The sequence below is a fragment of the Arachis hypogaea genome, chromosome 19, assembly GCF_003086295.3.
Source record: "Arachis hypogaea cultivar Tifrunner chromosome 19, arahy.Tifrunner.gnm2.J5K5, whole genome shotgun sequence".
Lineage (NCBI taxonomy): Eukaryota > Viridiplantae > Streptophyta > Magnoliopsida > Fabales > Fabaceae > Arachis > Arachis hypogaea.
Window position 1 is genome coordinate 70393412 of NC_092054.1, and position 19433 is coordinate 70412844.

Sequence of the window (19433 nt, forward strand, 5' to 3'; positions counted from 1 at the left end):
CAAGCGGCTGCGGATGCACAGCAGGGAGCGCGCGGATAGAGGTCACAGAATAGAGGGGTGTGTGTGATGAGGGGATAATTTATACGCTTTTTGGCATTGTTTTTAGTATGTTTTCAGTATGATTTAGTTAGTTTTTACTATATTTTTATTAGTTTTTAATTAAAATTCACATTTCTGGACTTTACTATGAGTTTGTGTGTTTTTCTATGATTTCAGGTATTTTCTTGCTGAAATTGAGGGACCTGAGCAAAAATCAGATTCAGATGTTGAAAAGGACTGCAGATGTTGTTGGATTCTGACCTCCCTGCACTCAAAGTGGATTTTCTGGAGCTACAGAACTTCAAATGGCGCGCTTCTCATTGCGTTAGAAAGTAGACATCCAGGGCTTTCCAGCAATATATAATAGTCCATACTTTGCCCGAGTTTAGATGATGCAAACTGGTGTTGAACGCCAGTTCCATGTTGCAGTCTGGCGTTCAGCGCCAGAAACAAGTTGCAAAGTGGAGTTCAACGCCAGAAACACGTTACAAACTGGCGTTCAACTCCAAGAATGACCTCTCCACGTGTAAACTTCAAGCTCAGCCCAAGCACACACCAATTGGGCCCCAGAAGTGGATTTCTGCATCAATTACTCAATTCTGTAAACCCTAGTAACTAGTTTAGTATAAATAGGACTTTTTACTATTGTATTTACATCTTCGGATTATCTTTTGATCCTTTGATCACGTTTTGGGGGCTGGCCTCTCGGTCATGCCTGGACCTTCATCACTTATGTATTTTCAACGGTAGAGTTTCTACACTCCATAGATTAAGGTGTGGAGCTCTACTGTTCCTCAAGGATTAATGCAAAGTACTACTGTTTTTCTATTCAATTCAACTTATTCCGCTTCTAAGATATTCACTCGCACTTCAATATGATGGATGTGATGATTGTGACAGTCATAATCATTCTCAACTTATGAACGCGTGCCTGACAACCACTTCAGTTCTACCTTAGATTGAATGGATATCTCTTGGATATCTAATACAGGGGACCGAATCCGAGTTATTAGTGTCTTTGTGGTATAAGTTAGAACCCATGGATGGCCATTCCTGAGATCCAGAAAGTCTAAACCTTGTCTGTGGTATTCCGAGTAGGATCAGGAAGGGATGGCTGTGACGAGCTTCAAACTCGCGAGTGTTGGGCATAGTGACAGACGCAAAAGGATAGTAAATCCTATTCCAGTATGATCGAGAACCGACAGATGATTAGCCATGCAGTGACAGCGCATTGGACCATTTTCACAGGAGGATGGGATGTAGCCATTGACAAAGGTGATGCCCTACATAAAGCTTGCCATGGAAAGGAGTAAGATTGATTGGATGAAGACAGCAGGAAAGCAGAGATCAGAGGAACGAAAGCATCTCTATACGCTTATTTGAAATTCTCACCAATGAATTACATAAGTACCACTATTCTATTTTATATTATAATTAATTTTCATTCATTATAATCTCTTAATACATTTGAATCTGCCTGACTGAGATTTACAAGGTGACCATAGCTTGCTTCAAGCCGACAATCTCCGTGGGATCAACCCTTACTCATGTAAGGTTTATTACTTGGACGACCAAGTGCACTTGCTGGTTTGTTATACAAAGTTGTGAAACAGATATAAGATCATGAACGTGCGTATTGAGTTTTTAGCGCTGTTACCAAGGAATGGAATGATCACGATTTCGCACACCAAGTTTTTGGCGCCGTTGCCGGGGATTGTTCGAGTTTGGACAACTGACGGTTCATCTTGTTGCTCAGATTAGGTAATTTTGTTTTAATTTTAAGCTTTTTATTTCTTATTTTTGAAAAATAAAAAAAATATATTTTTCTTCAGAATTTTTAAGAATGAATTCTAGTGTTTCATGATGATTTGTTGAATCCTGGCTGGCTGTAAAGCCATGTCTAAATTCTTTTGGACTGAGGCTTCAACTAATCACTTCAATGCATGTAATGTCCTGCTAAAGCTTGGCTGGCCATTGGCCATGTCTCGTGTTTTGGACCGGAGCTTTCACTGAAAGCTTGGCTGGCTAGTGAGCCATGTCTAATTCCTGGACTGGAGCTTTAGACTAATATTGCAAGATTCTTGGAATTCCTATTAAAAATTTTGAAATCCTTATTTTTCTTTTTCAAAATAATTTTTGAAAAACACAAAACTTTTATAAAATCATAAAACCAAAAATAATTTTGTATTTCTTGTTTGAGTCTAGTGTCAACTTTTTAAGTTTGGTGTCAATTGCATCTTTTTATTTTTTCTTGAAAATTTTCAAAAAATTCATGCATGGTATTCTTCATGATCTTCAAGTTGTTCTTGACAAGTCTTCTTGTTTGATCTTTAAAATTTATTGTTTTGTGTCTTTTCTTATTTTTCATATACATTCTTGAATTCTTAGTGTCTAAAAATTAAAAATTTTTAAATTTGGTGTCTTGCATGTTTTTTCTTTTCTTAAAAATTTTCAAAAATAAGTTCTAGGTGTTCATCTTGACATTCAAAGTGTTCTTGGTGTTCATCTTGACATTCATAGTGTTCTTGCATGCATCACATGTTTCGATCCAAAATTTTCATGCATTGAGTCAATTTTGTGTTTTTCTCTCTCATTATTAAAAATTCAAAAATAAAAAAAATATCTTTTCCTTATTTTACTCAAAATTTTCGAAAATATGATTTGATTTAGTCAAAAAGTTTTTAAATTTAATTGTTTCTTATGAATCAAATCAAATTTTCAATTTAAAAATCTTATCTTTTCAAAATCTTTTTCGAAAATCAAATCTTTTTCATTTTACCTTCATATTTTCGAAAACTTTTTAAATTTGATTTTCAAAATCTTTTTCTTATTTTATTTCTTAATTTTCAAAATCTTTACTAACATTTAAAATTATTGATTGAAAAATTTCAAGTTGTTACTTGCTTATTAAGAAAGGTTCAATCTTTAAACTCTAGAATCATATCTTTTTAGTTTCTTGTTAGTCAAGTAATCAACTTTAGTTTTTAAAATAAAATCTTTTTAATTTTCTTTTCAAATCTTTTTCAAATTAAAGTTTCAATCATATCTTTTTCAAAATTAATTTCAAAATCTTTTCTAAATTCTTATCTTTTTAAAATTGATTTTCAAATCTTATCTTTTTGTTTCAATCATATCTTTTTAAATTTCAATCATATCTTTTTCAAAAACAAATTTCAAAACTTTTTCAATCAATCTTATCTTTTTGTTTCAATCATATCTTTTTCAAAACTACCTAACTAATCCTCTCTCTCTTATTTTCGAAAATTCCCTCTCTCCTTTTTCAAAATTCCTTTTTAATAAACTAATTATTTTAATTTTAATTTAATTTCAACTTTAATTTTCGAAATCTAACTTTCAATTTTAATTTTTATTTTAATTAAATTTTGAAATTCTCTCTCTCATCTCCTTCTATTTATTTATTCATCTACTAACACTTCTCTCCCATCCAAAAAATTCAAACACCACCTCCCTCTCTGTGTTCGAGTTTTTCCTCTTCTCTTCTTTACATTACATTCTTTTCTTCTTCTACTCACACAAAGGAACCTCTCTCTACTGAGGCAAAGAGGATCCCTATTATTTTCTGTTTTCTTCTTTCTCATATGAGCAGGAGCAAGGACAAGAACATTCTTGTTGAAGCAGATCCTGAACCTGAAAGGACTCTGAAAAGGAAACTAAGAGAAGCTAAAATACAACAATCCAGAGACAACCTTACAGGAATTTTCGAACAGGAAGAGGAGATGGCAGCCGAAAATAATAATAATGCAAGGAGGATGCTTGGTGACTTTACTGCACCTAATTCCAATTTACATGGAAGAAGCATCTCCATCCTTGCCATTGGAGCAAACAACTTTGAGCTGAAACCTCAATTAGTTTCTCTGATGCAGCAGAACTGCAAGTTTCATGGACTTCCATCTGAAGATCCTTTTCAGTTCTTAACTGAATTCTTGCAGATCTGTGATACTGTTAAGACCAATGGGGTTGATCCCGAGGTCTACAGGCTTATGCTTTTCGCGTTTGCTGTAAGAGACAGAGCTAGAGTGTGGTTGGACTCTCAACCTAAAGATAGCCTGAACTCTTGGGATAAGCTGGTCATGGCTTTCTTAGCCAAGTTCTTTCCTCCTCAAAAGCTGAGTAAGCTTAGAGTGGATGTTCAAACCTTCAGACAGAAAGAAGGTGAATCCCTCTATGAAGCTTGGGAGAGATATAAGCAACTGACCAAAAAGTGTCCTTCTGACATGCTTTCAGAATGGACCATCCTGGATATATTCTATGATGGTCTGTCTGAATTAGCTAAGATGTCATTGGATACTTCTGCAGGTGGATCCATTCACCTAAAGAAAATGCCTGCAGAAGTTCAAGAACTCATTGACATGGTTGCTAATAACCAGTTCATGTACACTTCTGAGAGGAATCCTGTGAGTAATGGGACGCCTCAGAAGAAGGGAGTTCTTGAAATTGATACTCTGAATGTCATATTGGCTCAGAACAAACTATTGACTCAGCAGGTCAATATGATTTCTCAGAGTCTGAATGGAAAGCAAGCTGCATCCAACAGTACTCAAGAGGCATCTTCTGAAGAAGAGGCTTATGATCCTGAGAACCCTGCAATAGCAGAGGTAAATTACATAGGTGAACCCTATGGGAACACCTATAACCCCTCATGGAGAAATCACCCAAATTTCTCATGGAAGGATCAAAAAAAGCCTCAACAAGGCTTTAATAATAGTGGAAGAAACAGGTTTAACAATAGTAAACCTTTACCATCATCCACTCAGCAATAGACAGAGAATTCTGAGCAGAATCCATCTAGTTTAGCAAATTTAGTCTCTGATCTATCTAAGGCCACTCTGAGTTTCATGAATGAAACAAGGTCGTCCATTAGAAATTTGAAGGCACAAGTGGGCCAGCTGAGTAAGAAGATCACTGAAATCCTTCCTAGTACTCTCCCAAGCAATACAGAAGAGAATCTAAAGAGAGATTGCAAGGCCATTGATATAACCATCATGGCCGAATCCAAGGAGGAAGGGGAGGGCGTGGATCCCAAGGAGGAAGACCTCCTGGGACGTCCAGTGATCAACAAGGAGTTTCCCTTTGAAGAACCAAAGGAATATGAGGCTCATTTAGAGACCATAGAGATTCCATTGAACCTTCTTATGCCCTTCATGAGCTCTGATGAGTATTCTTCTTCTGAAGAGAATGAGGATGTTACTGAAGAGCAAGTTGCCAAGTACCTTGGTGCAATCATGAAGCTGAATGCCAAACTATTTGGTAATGAGACTTGGGAAGAAGAACCTCCCTTGCTCACCAATGAACTAAGTGATCTGGATCAACTGACATTGCCTCAAAAGAAACAGGATCCTGGAAAGTTCCTAATACCTTGTACCATAGGCACCATGACCTTTGAGAAAGCTCTATGTGACCTGGGGTCAGGAATAAACCTCATGCCACTCTCTGTAATGGAGAAACTGGGAATCTTTGAGGTACAAGCTGCTAGAATCTCATTAGAGATGGCAGACAATTCCAGAAAATAGGCTTATGGACAAGTAGAGGACATGTTAGTAAAGATTGAAGGCCTTTACATCCCTGCTGATTTCATAATCCTAGATACTCGGAAGGATGAGGATGAATGCATCATCCTTGGAAGACCTTTCCTAGTCACAGCAGGAGCTATGATAGATGTTAACAGAGGTGAATTAGTCCTTCAATTGAATGGGGACTCCCTTATGTTTAAAGCACAAGGTTATCATCCTGTAAACATGGAAAAGAGGCACGATAAGCTTCTCTCAGTACAGTGTCAAATAAAGCCCCCACAATCAAACTTTAAGTTTGGTGTTGGGAGGCCTCAGCCAAACTCTAAGTTTGGTGTTGAATCCCTACATCTAAACTCTAAGTTTGGTGTTGGGAGTCTACAACATTGACCTGATCACCTGTGTGGCTCCGTGAGAGCCCACTGTCAAGCTACTGACATTAAAGAAGCGCTTGTTGGGAGGCAACCCAATTTTTATTTTTATTGTTCTTTCATGTTTTATTAGGTTCATGATCATGTGGAGTCACAAAATAAATAAATAAAAAAAATAAAATCAAAAACAGCAGAAGAAAAATCACACCCTGGAAGAAAGGACTCACTGGCGTTTAAACGCCAGTAAGTAGCATCTGGCTGGCGTTCAACGCCAGAACAGAGCATGGAGCTGGCGCTGAATGTCAGAAACAAGCATAGAGCTGGCGTTCAACGCCAGAAATATGCTGCATATGGGCGTTGAACGCCCAGAACAAGCATTACTTCGGCGTTTAAACGCCAGAAATGCATGCAAAGGCATTTTACATGCCTAATTGGTGCAGGGATGTAAATCTTTGACACCTCAGGATCTATGGACCCCACAGGATCACCTCAGGATCTGTGGACCCCACAGGATCCCCACATACTTCCACTCACCTTCCCTCCTCATAATCCTATATCACCCTCTCTCTCTCTCTATTCACAGTCATCCCTTCTGTTTTCAATTCACAACTCACATCCATATACCCCACCTACCTTCAAAATTCAAAATCTCTTTCCCACCCAAGCCCACCCATATAGCCGAATACACACATCCCTCCATCTCCTCTATATCTTCTTCTTCTTCTACTATTCTTTCTTCTTTTGCTCGAGGGCGAGCAACATTCTAAGTTTGGTGTGGTAAAAGCATAGCTTTTTTGTTTTTCCATAACCATTGATGGCACCTAAGGCCAGAGAAACCTCTAGAAAGAGGAAAGGGAAGACAAAAGCTTCCACCTCCAAGTCATAGGAGATGAAAAGATTCATCTCAAGGGTCTATAGCTCAGTGGTAGAACATTTGACTGCAAATCAAGAGATCCCTGAGATACCTCAGGGGATACATTTTCCTCCACACAATTATTGGGGATAACTAAGGGTGGAACATCAAGATCACTCCATCATCCTCCATGAAATTAGAGAAGATCAAAGAGCAATGAGGGAGGAGTAACAAAGACAAGGAAGAGACATAGAAGAGCTCAAGGACATCATTGGTTCCTCAAGGAGAAAATGCCACCATCACTAAGATGGACTCATTCCTTGTTCTTAAATTTTCTGTTTTTCGTTTTTATGTTAAATGTTTATCTATGTTTGTGTCCTTATTACATGATCATTAGTATCTAAGTGTCTATGCCTTAAAGTAGTGAATATGAATCCATCACCTCTCTTAAATGAAAAATGTTTTAAAAACAAAAGAACAAGAAGTACATGGTTTCGAATTCATCCTTGAAACTAGTTTAATTATTTTGATGTGGTGACAATACTCTTTGTTTTCTGAATGAATGCTTGAACAGTGCATATGTCGATTGAAGTTGTTGTTTAAGAATGTTAAATATGTTGGCTCTTGAAAGAATGATGAACAGGAGACATGTTATTTGATAATCTGAAAAATCATAAAAATGATTCTTGAAGCAAGAAAAAGCAGTGAATAGAGAAAAGCTTGCGAAAAAAAAAGAAAAGAAAAATAGCGAAAAAAATAGAAAGAAAAAGAAAAAGCAAGCAAAAAAAGCCAAAAGCTCTTAAAACCAAAAGGAAAGAGCAAAAAGACAATAACCCTTAAAACCAAAAGGCAAGGGTAAATAAAAAGGATCCAAGGCTTTGAGCATCAGTGGATAGGAGGGCCTAAAGGAATAAAATCCTGGCCTAAGCGGCTAAACCAAGTTGTCCCTAACCATGTGCTTGTGGCGTGAAGTTGTCAAGTGAAAACTTGAGACTGAGCAGTTAAAGTCAAGGTCCAAAGCAAAAAAAGAGTGTGCTTAAGAACCCTGGACACCTCTAATTGGGGACTTTAGCAAAGCTGAGTCACAATCTGAAAAGGTTCACCCAGTTATGTGTCTATGGCATTTATGTATCCGGTGGTAATACTGGAAAACAAAGTGCTTAGGGCCACGGCCAAGACTCATAAAGTAGCTGTGTTCAAGAATCAACATACTGAACCAGGAGAATCAATAACACTATCTGAACTCTGAGTTCCTATAGATGCCAATCATTCTGAACTTCAATGGATAAAGCGAGATGCCAAAACTATTCAAGAGGCAAAAAGCTACAAGTCCCGCTCATCTGATTGGAGCTATGTTTCATTGATATTTTGGAATTTATAGTATATTCTCTTCTTTTTATCCTATTTGATTTTCAGTTGCTTGGGGACAAGCAACAATTTAATTTTGGTGTTGTGATGAGTGGATAATTTATACGCTTTTTGGCATTGTTTTTATTATGTTTTTAGTATGATTTAGTTAGTTTTTACTATATTTTTATTAGTTTTTAATTAAAATTCACATTTCTGGACATTACTATGAGTTTGTGTGTTTTTCTGTGATTTCAGGTATTTTCTGGCTGAAATTGAGGGACCTGAGCAAAAATCAGATTCAGAGGTTGAAGAAGGACTGCAGATGCTGTTGGATTCTGACCTCCCTACACTCAAAGTGGATTTTCTGGAGCTACAGAACTCCAAATGGCGCGCTTCTAATTGCGTTGAAACGTAGACATCCAGGGCTTTCCAGCAATATATAATAGTCCATACTTTTCCTGAGTTTAGACGACGAAAATTGGCATTGAACGCCAGTTCCATGTTGTAGTCTGGCATTCAGCGCCAGAAACAAGTTGCAAAGTGGAGTTCAACGCCAGAAACACGTTACAAACTGGCGTTCAACTCCAAGAATGACCTCTCCACGTGTAAACTTCAAGCTCAGCCCAAGCACACACCAAGTGGGTCCCGAAAGTGGATTTTTGCATCAATTACTCAATTCTGTAAACCCTAGTAACTAGTTTAGTATAAATAGGACTTTTTACTATTGTATTTACATCTTTGGATTATCTTTTGATCCTTTGATCACGTTTTGGGGGCTGGCCTCTCGGCCATGCCTGGACCTTCATCACTTATGTATTTTCAACGGTAGAGTTTCTACACTCCATAGATTAAGGTGTGGAGCTCTGCTGTTCCTCAAGGATTAATGCAAAGTACTACTGTTTTTCTATTCAATTCAACTTATTCCGCTTCTAAGATATTCACTCGCACTTCAATATGATGGATGTGATGATCGTGACAGTCATCATCATTCTCAACTTATGAATGCGTGCCTGACAACCACTTCCGTTCTACCTTAGATTGAATGGATATCTCTTGGATATCTAATACAGGAGACCGAGTCCGAGTTATTAGTGTCTTCGTGGTATAAGTTGGAACCCATGGATGGCCATTCCTGAGATCCGAAAAGTCTAAACCATGTCTGTGGTATTCCGAGTAGGATCTGGGAAGGGATGGCTGTGACGAGCTTCAAACTTGCGAGTATGATTAGCCATGCAGTGATAGCGCATTGGACCATTTTAACAGGAGGATGGGATGTGGCCATTGACAACGGTGATGCCCTACATAAAGCTTGCCATGGAAATGAGTAGGATTGATTGGATTAAGACAGTAGGAAAGCAGAGATCAGAGGAACGAAAGCATCTCTATACGCTTATCTGAAATTCTCACCAATGAATTACATAAGTACCACTATTCTATTTTATATTATAATTAATACATTTGAATCCGTTTGACTGAGATTTACAAGGTGACCATAGCTTGCTTCAAGCAGACAATCTCCATGGGATCGACCCTTACTCACGTAAGGTTTATTACTTGGACGACACAGTGCACTTGCTGGTTAGTTGTACGAAGTTGTTAAACAGATATAAGATCATAAACGTGCGTATTGAGTTTTTAGCGCCGTTACCAAGGAATGGAATGATCACGATTTCGCACACCAGTGTGCGTATGCATAAGCTGGTACGTACACACAAGACACAAAAATGAGAGGGATGCAAGTGCACAGAGCGTGCGATTGCTCCCCATGAGGGGTTGCAACAACGTGTGCAGGCGCACAAAGGCGTGCGCTCGCACAGAAAACTTCTCTCTCTCTTTTTTTTCGCTTGAGGTATAGAGTCATGTGCGCGTGCGCACGCAGGTCCGTGTGCACGCACGAAGGCAATGATAGGGGGAGCTATTCACGCACACAACTCGTGATGACGCTCCCACCAGAGGGGCTCTCAATTGGTGTGCGGACGCATACGTCTGTGCGGCCGCACAAGAAGCACGAGAGGGGCACTACGTGCGTGTGTACGACACAGTGCGCACGCACAGGGCTCAGAAAACAGGGCAGCGCCCACGCACAGGCAGTGTTGGCGCTGCCACCAGAGGGTGCTGTAAAGGGTGTCGGGCGCACAGGAGCGTGCGCTCGCACATGAAGCGAAAAATGCGGTTGTGTGCGCACGCACAGGTGCCCTGTTTCACAAAAAAATTTTCTTTTTGAAACTAAGGTTCCCTCTCATAGCATAGCAACATACCAACCCAAATCATTCAAAAAAGCATAAATTCATGATCCACAAGCAATTCAACTTATTAAATCCAAAATACTAAATCAAACCTAATATAATCATCATCTCACAAGAAAATAACTAATTCGAAAGGCTATAAACAAAAGATAAAGTTGGAACAATGTGACCATAGTAGGGTATCTCCCACCAAGCACATTGGTTTAGAGTCCTAAGTTGGACTTTGCATGGCTTCATTGGTCACTTTGAACTTCATCAAGGAGGAAAATTTCCAACTCCTTGGCATTTTTGGGTTGAGTGTCATCTCTTGAATCAGACTTCTTGGCATCCTTCTCTTTTTCTTGTTCCTTGCCAACCTCAATCACCTCATCTTCAATTATATCGCATCCAAAGATAGAATAGGCTTCGAGGATGGGTTTCCTTGATTCTTTCAATGTGAATCTTGCTACCTTGCCATCAGCCTCAAAAGAATAGACTCTGGAATGTGCATCAAGCTTGAAATGGGATGTCTTTAGAAATGACCTTCCAAGTAGAATGGATGATGACTTGTCTGAGTCCATGGGAGGAGTCTCCAAAATGTGGAAATCTACCGGGAAGAGTAAACCTTGGATGTCAATGAAAACATTTTCTACAACCCCCACAACAGATACAATGCTCTTATCGGCCAACACAAATCTCGCCTCGGACCTCTTTAAGGGTGAAAATTTCAATCTCTCATAAATGGGGAGTGACATAATGCTTACGCACGCCCCAAAATTGCACATACAGTCTATGAACTTTATCCCACCAATCAAGTAAGTAACCAAACATGGGTGACGTTAGGATTTTTGCTAGTAAAGAATTTATAAAAATCGTCGCGTTGTAGATATAGTTTCTAAACCAACAGAAATCCCTTTATACAAACGTTTTGGTTGTCACAAGTAACAAACCCCTAAATAAATTGATAACCGAAGTATTTAAACCTCGGGTCGTCTTCTCAAGGAACTGCAAGGAAGTATGTTCTTATTATCGGTTATGGAGATTGTAAATCGGGGTTTTGAAGATGAGGAGCAAGTAATTTAAATTGCAATTGAAATAAGTAAAAGACTGTAAAGTAAATAAATAACTGTAAAATAAACTTTTGGCAAGGTATGAGAAATTAGAAGTCCTATCCTAGTTATCCTTATCAATGATGATGAAAATTGAACCTTAATTCCACTTAGTTAACCATTCCTAGAGCAAGGGAAAGTCAAGTGACTAATTAGTTAGATCCTCAAATCCTAGTTATTCCCTAAGGAAAGATTGGGATTGTTGAAGTTCAATTCAATTAGCAAAGATAACAATTATCAATCATATTTGAGTTTGATAACTCCTGAGTTACTGATTTCTTAACCAAGACCAAAAGGGGAAAAGTAAATCTACCAGAATAAAAATGTCTTTAGATTGGAAGCAACAGTAATGTAAATAAAAGAGAGCAATAATAAACTGAAATACCTCAAATAACATTAATTCAAAAGAGTAATCTGTAACATAGAAGAATTCATAAATTAAATTGAAAAGATAAATAAAAAGGAATGTTGAACCTGATAGAAAGAGATAATCCTGAAAGTGAATAAAATCGTAAATCTAAATCCTAAAAGAGAGAGGAGATAGTCTCTCTCTCAAAACTACATCTAAATCATGAATAGTAACTAATTGGAGATTCTCGTCTGAATGGATGCATTCTCCCACTTCATAACCTCTGATCTGTGCCTTCTGGACTTGGATTTGGGCCAAAAAGGGGTTCAGAAATCGCTGGGAGCGTTTTCTGTAATTTCTGGTGCGTGGCCTCTGTCACACGGCCGCGTGGGTTACGCGGTCGCCTCAATTGGAGTTTTCCTTGCCGCGCGGTTGCGTCAGTCATGCGTCTGCGTCATATGCGTTTCGCTTAAGGCGCGTGATCGCGTCAAGCACGCGGTAGAGTCGATGTTAATTTGCGCTGGCATGCGGCCGCGTCGTCCATGCGATCGCGTCATTGCCAATTTCTCAAAAACTCCGTTTTGTGCTTTCCTTCCATTTTTGTATGTTTCCTTTTCATCCTTTAAGTCATTCCTGCCTTAGAAGATCTGAAATTACTCAACACACGAATCACGGCATCGAATGGTAATAAAGGGAAATTAAAATAATTACTTTTAAAGCATAGGAAACATGTTTTTCACATACATCACATAATAAGGAAGGGAAAGTAAAACCATGCAATTAATATGAATAAGCGGGTGAAGGATTGAATAAATTACTCAAATTAGGCACAGAATATATCATAAAATATGGGTTTATCAACCTCTCCACACTTAAACAATAGCATGTCCTCATGCTAAATCCAAGATAAAGAGTAAGGTAAGGTTGAAGTGGTGGAATCTCATGCAATGCAATATATTCTAAATGCAACTACCTAAATGCATCATGCAATTCTAATTATTTTTATTCACTTGTATATAAAGCTCACATGTAGTTGAATTAATTCACATTTCTCAAGGAATCATATATATAGCCAGACCTTAGATAATGATAAAGCACTTTTACAATTGAGATGGGAAAATATTTTATAAACTTGCAAGACGATTAATAATTCAAGCAGAGATATATGTTAATGAGCTATTGAACCCTCACTGGATTTTGTGTTTACCCTCTGGTCACTCAGTGTTTATTGGGTTAATCACTCTATTCTTTTTTTTATCCTTACTTTCTATAACTTTGTTCTTCATCTAACCAATCAACAATTATAGAATATAGGCATACAAAAGTCATGAGGTCTTTCATTAAGGTTGTAATGGGGCCAAGGTAAAGGTAAGGGTATATGTATAAGGCTAAGTGAGCTAATTGAGCGAACCCTTGATTAGTCTAAGATCTCACCTAACATACATAACTTGTAAAGCAAAGCTTCTTTACCTATTTTCCCATATTTTCCCACTTTTGATGTTACATGCTCATGTTTTAATTTTTATCTTATCCCATGTGCATTGCTTTATTTTGCATTTGGGGAATTCTTTTGTATCCCCTTTATTCAAATACTGAAAAATAAATATATTTTTTTATGCACATGGTAATTCAATTATTTTGATTTCACATGAGCAGGCTTCCCAAAAATTTTTTTATTTTGAATTATTTTTTTCTTTTCAACTTTCTACCCTTTGTTTTTATCATCCATGTTCCCAATAGGTTTCCCACACTTAAACAATTACACAATTTCTATCTTAAGCTAACCAAGGATTCAACTTGGGATTTTTATTTTGTTTTTTTTTTTTTTTGCTTAAGGCTAGTAATGTGGTTTGTAGAATAAGAGGGGATTTAAAGGCTCAAGGAGGCTAACAAGGGTGATGAAAAAGGTAGGCTAATTTGGGATAAGTGAGCTAAAATCAAACAATAGCCTCAATCACTCTCTTGGTATGTATTTCTATACTATAAATGGACATATAGATTAAAACAAAGTAAAGAACACCAGAATAAATAAGAAGGGTGGAACACACAGGAATAAAATTTATGGTTTGAATGTAACCATACAATTAAGCTCAAAACTCACAGGCTGTATGTTCTCTAACTCAGAAATCATATATCAGTTATAAATGTCATGCAAGTAAAAATCAAGAGTTCCCATTATTCTCAATGTAAACTTTATTTTGAGTGGCTTTAAAGTTTGTGTTTCTCCTTGATGAAATGTTGTTAACTAACTAACATGGAATGCTATATATACAAGGTGTGGGTTGTTTCTATTATGTTCAAGTCTCTAGTTTACTTTCTTTTTATATTTTCAAATTAAACTAAGTTATCTTATGCTAAAAAAAAGGGTAAACTATACTAATTAATCCACAATTTCTATAGCTAATAAGTTAGAATTGTAACTAAACTAAATGGCTAAAATATGAACTAAGGTGCAACATGCAGAAATAGAGTCAAAATACATGAAAATAGCAATGTATAAGTACTGAGAAAATAAAAATAAAAATAAAAGAGAAAAATACAGAAAAATAGCAAAATAAAATGAAAAAGTCCGTAGTGGTTCACCAAAAAAAAATGCCAGAGATGGCGAATTCCTCACACTTAAAATGAAGCATCGTCCCTGATGCTCACTCAAACAGGGTGTGAAGGGGTGTCATCACTGGAAGGGTGGGTAGCTGGAGTCTCTGTGGTGGTGGTCTGGGGATTTGCCTACTGTAGCGGAGGTGCTGACTGGATAGGGATCTCTGGGTCTACAACCTGAATCTGAGGCGGAGCCTCTTGATGTGATGCAGCCTGCTCTGTGCCTGCCTGCGCAGCCTCGCTCTGTGGATGGGTCTCTGCCTCGTGATCATCCGCCTCCTCCTCAGATGGCTCTGATGGTGTGTCAGGCTCGGAGGGGATATCGCCAAATCGTATCATCAGCTTCAGGTGCTCATAGCGTCGCTTGTTGCGATGCTCAGCTCTCTCATATCGGCGCCGGTTGCGGTGCTCCATCTGGTCTAGCTGTCGAAACAGGCGGTGCACTAGGTGATAAACCGGCTCTGAGGCAGGTGGAGGTGCAGTGGTGGTAGCAGGGGTAGCTGTGGAGGAAGAGGGGCCGGCAGATGGTGTGGCTGTCTCATCAGATATAGGAATGGGAGAGTGCCTCGGACGTGGACCTTGGCCATGTAGTACCGAATGAAGCGTGGCAGGTACAGGTCCTTACCCTCCATCACACACCATAGGAGGGTGATCATAGCGGCAGGTAGCTCCGTCTTGTGAGTACTCGGCATAATAAAGTTGCTTAGGATCTGATGCCATAGCCGAGCCTCATCGTTCAAGTATGCCTGCTTGATTCCCTTAGGCATGGTGGTGTTCTGACCCATGACCCATGTGACAGTCGGGTCAAGGGCTATCCTGGCCTTGACTGTATCCAAGTCAAATTTCATGAAGCACATGTCCTCCTCAGCCTTTTGATATCCATCTGGCTGATTGGATTTAGGCAGAAGCTTCAGAACATCCTCTATAGCCTCTTCAGTAACCAGAATCTGCTTCCCTCTTAGGTTCACTGCATCTAGGGATGTTTTGAAGTAATTGCAGTAGAATTCCCTTACCCAAGATGCGTTAACCTCAGTCAGGTTTCTCTCCAGGAAGAACCAACCTCTTTGTTTGATCTGATCAGAGGTGTATTGCTGGAGTTCTTCTGGGATCTTCAGAGTCCTCTCCAGGTAGAGGTTCCTGGAGTTTGCAAACACCGGATACTTCAGCTCGCAGTATCAGTTTGCAAATTTAATGGGATTAGTAGTAGGGAGTAGCTGGTTAGCCTTCTCCTGCGGGGTAAAGTGTTTCTCCCGCCAGGAGTCATCATGCATGAGGTCCAGGATGGACATGGAGGCTTCTCCTCTTTTCTGTTTGCCAGTTGTTGCCTTTCCTTTTCCTTTTCTTTGGGTGTTAGACATCCTAAAAAACAGAAAACTAGGATATAATAAAAATAGGAAAGCAGGTAGGCAAATAATCGAAAGAAGCATATAATGGCAAAGAAGCAATAGAATAATGAAAATGAGTTAAGTAAATGTGTATTAAGGATTGTATAGGAGTGAAAAGTCCCAAGAATAAAAATTCACAATCCAAAATGTAAAAGGATTCATGTTAAGTAGGAAAAACGTCCGTCATGCCTTGGTTAGAATGTTAGAGAGAATAGTGAAAAACCAGAAGAGATGTTTTGAAAGGTAAGTGGGTTAGGAATGAAAAAGAGGTTAGGCAGTTAAAATTAGGGAATTAGTAAAAAGTGGATTAGAGTAAGTGGCATGAAGAGCATTTCCTAAATAACGAGAATTCACAAATTAAAGCAACAGATAACTCAAATTCAAACAAGGAAGTTAAGGATGAATCAAATGAATATAGCAAAAAGTGGAATTGAATCATCCAAGATGCAATTTATAAACCAAGAAATGAAAAAGAATAAGGAAGCTTGCCCTGTCATTCAAGAATTGGTTTGGTAAAAGCTGAGTAAAGCAGAGTGCAAGTTTGCCAAAGCCAAAATAGGAATGAAAATCAAAACAATTTACAGAAATTTGGGAAGCATCCCGGCTAAAATTAGATGTTCTCGGAAAATAAATAGCAATCAGAATAGCTCATATGAATTAAAATATAGCTGCAATTACATAAAGGGAATAAGAACATGTAAAGTAGTGTAAAAAGCAGCATGAAACAAGAAATTACAGCATATGAACAGTAACAATATCACAGCAGCAGCAAAATTACGAATTGAATAAAACAGGTAGCAAGAACAATGCAATTAATCAGGCCTAAATCCACTAACCACATCCTAGGCTACCTAACAACCTAGAATCCACTACAACATGCATATCTAACTAGCCTAATGATGAACATAAACAGAAAAATAGAAAATTAACGATGAATGGAAAGAAGGGTGACGATCAGCGGAACTTGGAAGGCGAAGGAAAGAAAGTGGGACAAAGAGGTGGCTGGGGGATGGCGGTGGTGGCGGCAGATACGGCAGTTGAGGGTGGCACGGCGACGGTGGCGGCTTTTCGGAGGTAGGGTTTCGGGTAGGGAATGGGCGGGGGGAAAGGGGAAGGAAGGGAAGGGGGGCGTGGGTGGCGGATGGGTGGCACGGCTGGGATGGAGTGGCGGCGGTGGATGGTGGTCGCGGAGGGGGGCAGTGGCAGTGGATGGTGGTCGTGGAGGGGGGCAGTGGCGGTGGAGGGAGGAAGAGGAAGAAAGAAGAAGAAAGAGGGGGAGAATGGGGGAGGGTGTGGTGGTACGGTGTGGTCTGGGGGTGGTTGGCGGTGCGGCGGCGGCGTAGGGTGGCTGGGTGGTGGTTGGAAGTTGTGGGTGGTGGTTGTGGAGAGAAGAGAGGAAGGAGAGGGGGCTGGAGGGGCGCGAATGGGTAGGGTTTCGCGTGGTTGGGGGTTATTAAATTTGAATCCACGCGATCGCGTGGGGGACGCGGTCGCGTGGCTGTGGCGAAATGGGGGTCGACGCGATCGCGTGGGTGGCGCGATCGCATGGAAAGGCTAAAAGAGTGAATGACGCGATCGCCTGTGGCATGCGATCGCGTCGCTGGAAATTGTGCTAAACGCACGATTCCAGCGTCGTTTCAGCGCAACTCTCTGTCTCCTTTTGGGGTGTTGTGTAATCCATGCGACACGATCGTGTCGTTCACGCTGTCGCGTGGGCTTGATGTTGTGCAAGGGACGCGATCGTGTCAGGGACGTGACCGCATGGGTCGTTTTGTGCGAAACGCACAATGGCCGCACGATTCCAGCCTAACTCTTTGGACGTTGGGAATTTACACCGATCTCCAGATCACGCGGCCGCGTGAATGACCCGAACGCGTGGGTAGTGTTTTTCGTAAGTGACGCGATCGCATGGGTGATGCGGTCGCGTCACTCACCCCCTTCTTTTTTTTATGCAGGTATGCAAGTATGCATTATGCAATGCGAATGAATAATATTCAGGTTCAATTGAAAAAGGAAATAAAAATAAAAATAAATAACACGAAATAAAACTGAAAAAAAAAAAGAAACGACCATACCATGGTGGGTTCTCTCCCACCTAGCACTTTTAGTTAAAGTCCTTAAGTTGGACATTGGATGAGCTTCCTGTTATGGCGGCTTGCGCTTAAATTCGTCCAGAAATTTCCACCAATGCTTGGAATGCCAATAGCCTCCGGGGTCCCAAACTAGGCATGTAAAGCTTCTGAGCAGCTTCAAACATATTCTCAGGCTCCCGGGGTGACGAATGTCAGAATAGATTCCAGGATCCTAAACCTTGCTTTTAAATCTGCCTTCGTCTTGATCTATATTTTTCCATCCGGGCGGTTTAGAAAGTAGATTTTCACCAAGGTGACCAAACGTTTTCCGAGATCCATTCGATAGATCATGATGCCAATCCGCACACTTCAAGTTGAAGCATGGAACCTTATTGAACCTTGTGTACCAGCTCTGAGCACGAGCCATTTTCCTCTTACTCTTAAAGCCGCAGAGAGCTCTAAGCTGGCCATCTGTTTCAAGCAAACCATATTCAAGCGGAAAAGTAAAGATAAAGGTTAAGGATTGTACCCACTTGAAGCTTGTATTAGGTGGTAATGGCCTTGGGATAGGTGTTTCCAGTGGTTCTGTGAGTTCTACTCCCTTGTACTCTTCTGTGAATTTCTTCACTTCCTTGTAGACTTCTTCAATTGAATCCATGTCTTGATCAAAGCCTTCTATGTCTTCCTCGTTACTTAAGTCATAAATGGGAGGTTGAGAGAAATCTACCTCCGCATCATCTTCATATTTAGTTGGGGAAGATTCTTCGATCTCAGAGAATTCACTTGCTGGTGCAAGTTCACTACTGGGAGAACTTGACTTGAGATCATCATCATCAAGGAAACTTGCTTCTTGGATTATTCCGTCCAATTCTTCATAAAAGACTTGCCTTGGGGGCTGTGTACTATCCTCCTTAGCATTAATTGTAATGTCCTTGACAGAATTCTCCACAACTCTGGATTCCCATGGAGGCTCAGCGTCTCCTAGGTCTTCAACCAACTCTTCTTCTTGTGTAATGATAGCTCCCTCTACTTGCTCCAGTACGAAGTCATGCTCTGTTCTGTCCACTGGGGTTTCTAGTATCTCCCTCATTCTACGCTCATCATTATATTGTCCATACAGAGTTATGGAAAGTCCTTGAATGTTCGAACGTATAGAAGATAATTGACTTATTGCTTGCTCCAGTTGATAAAGGGTTGTTTGAAGTTGATCTACTGTTTCCTTGAGGCGAACCTCTGATTCTTGGGGTGCTGGATTTGGACATGGTACATTGGGAAGTGGTAGTATTTGGGAGTAATTGGATTGGAATCGGGGTAAATGAGGATCGTATGGTGGCGAATGGTAAAAAGAAGCTTGTGAGTGTGGTGGTTCGAAGTTATGTTGAGAGGATGGCCTATAAGCACAGGGTGGGACTTGTTGGTAACTACAAGGTTGTCCACCATGTCTATTTGCTTGGTATGCATTGTAGAATGGTCTTTGTCCATGATATCTTGGAGGGTGTTGTTGCCTAAAAGGTTGATTAGATCCTCTTGGCTCCATCCATCTTTGATTGCTCT

The 19433-nt window shown here is 39.7% G+C and overlaps 1 non-coding gene across 1 annotated transcript; it reads right to left on the reverse strand.

The window, feature by feature from the left end:
- Positions 1–4172: 4172 nt before the first annotated feature.
- Positions 4173–4280, reverse strand: LOC112780975 (small nucleolar RNA R71). Its single transcript, XR_003191778.1, has one exon. It is a non-coding gene; the product is annotated as a small nucleolar RNA R71 (small nucleolar RNA).
- Positions 4281–19433: the final 15153 nt, after the last annotated feature.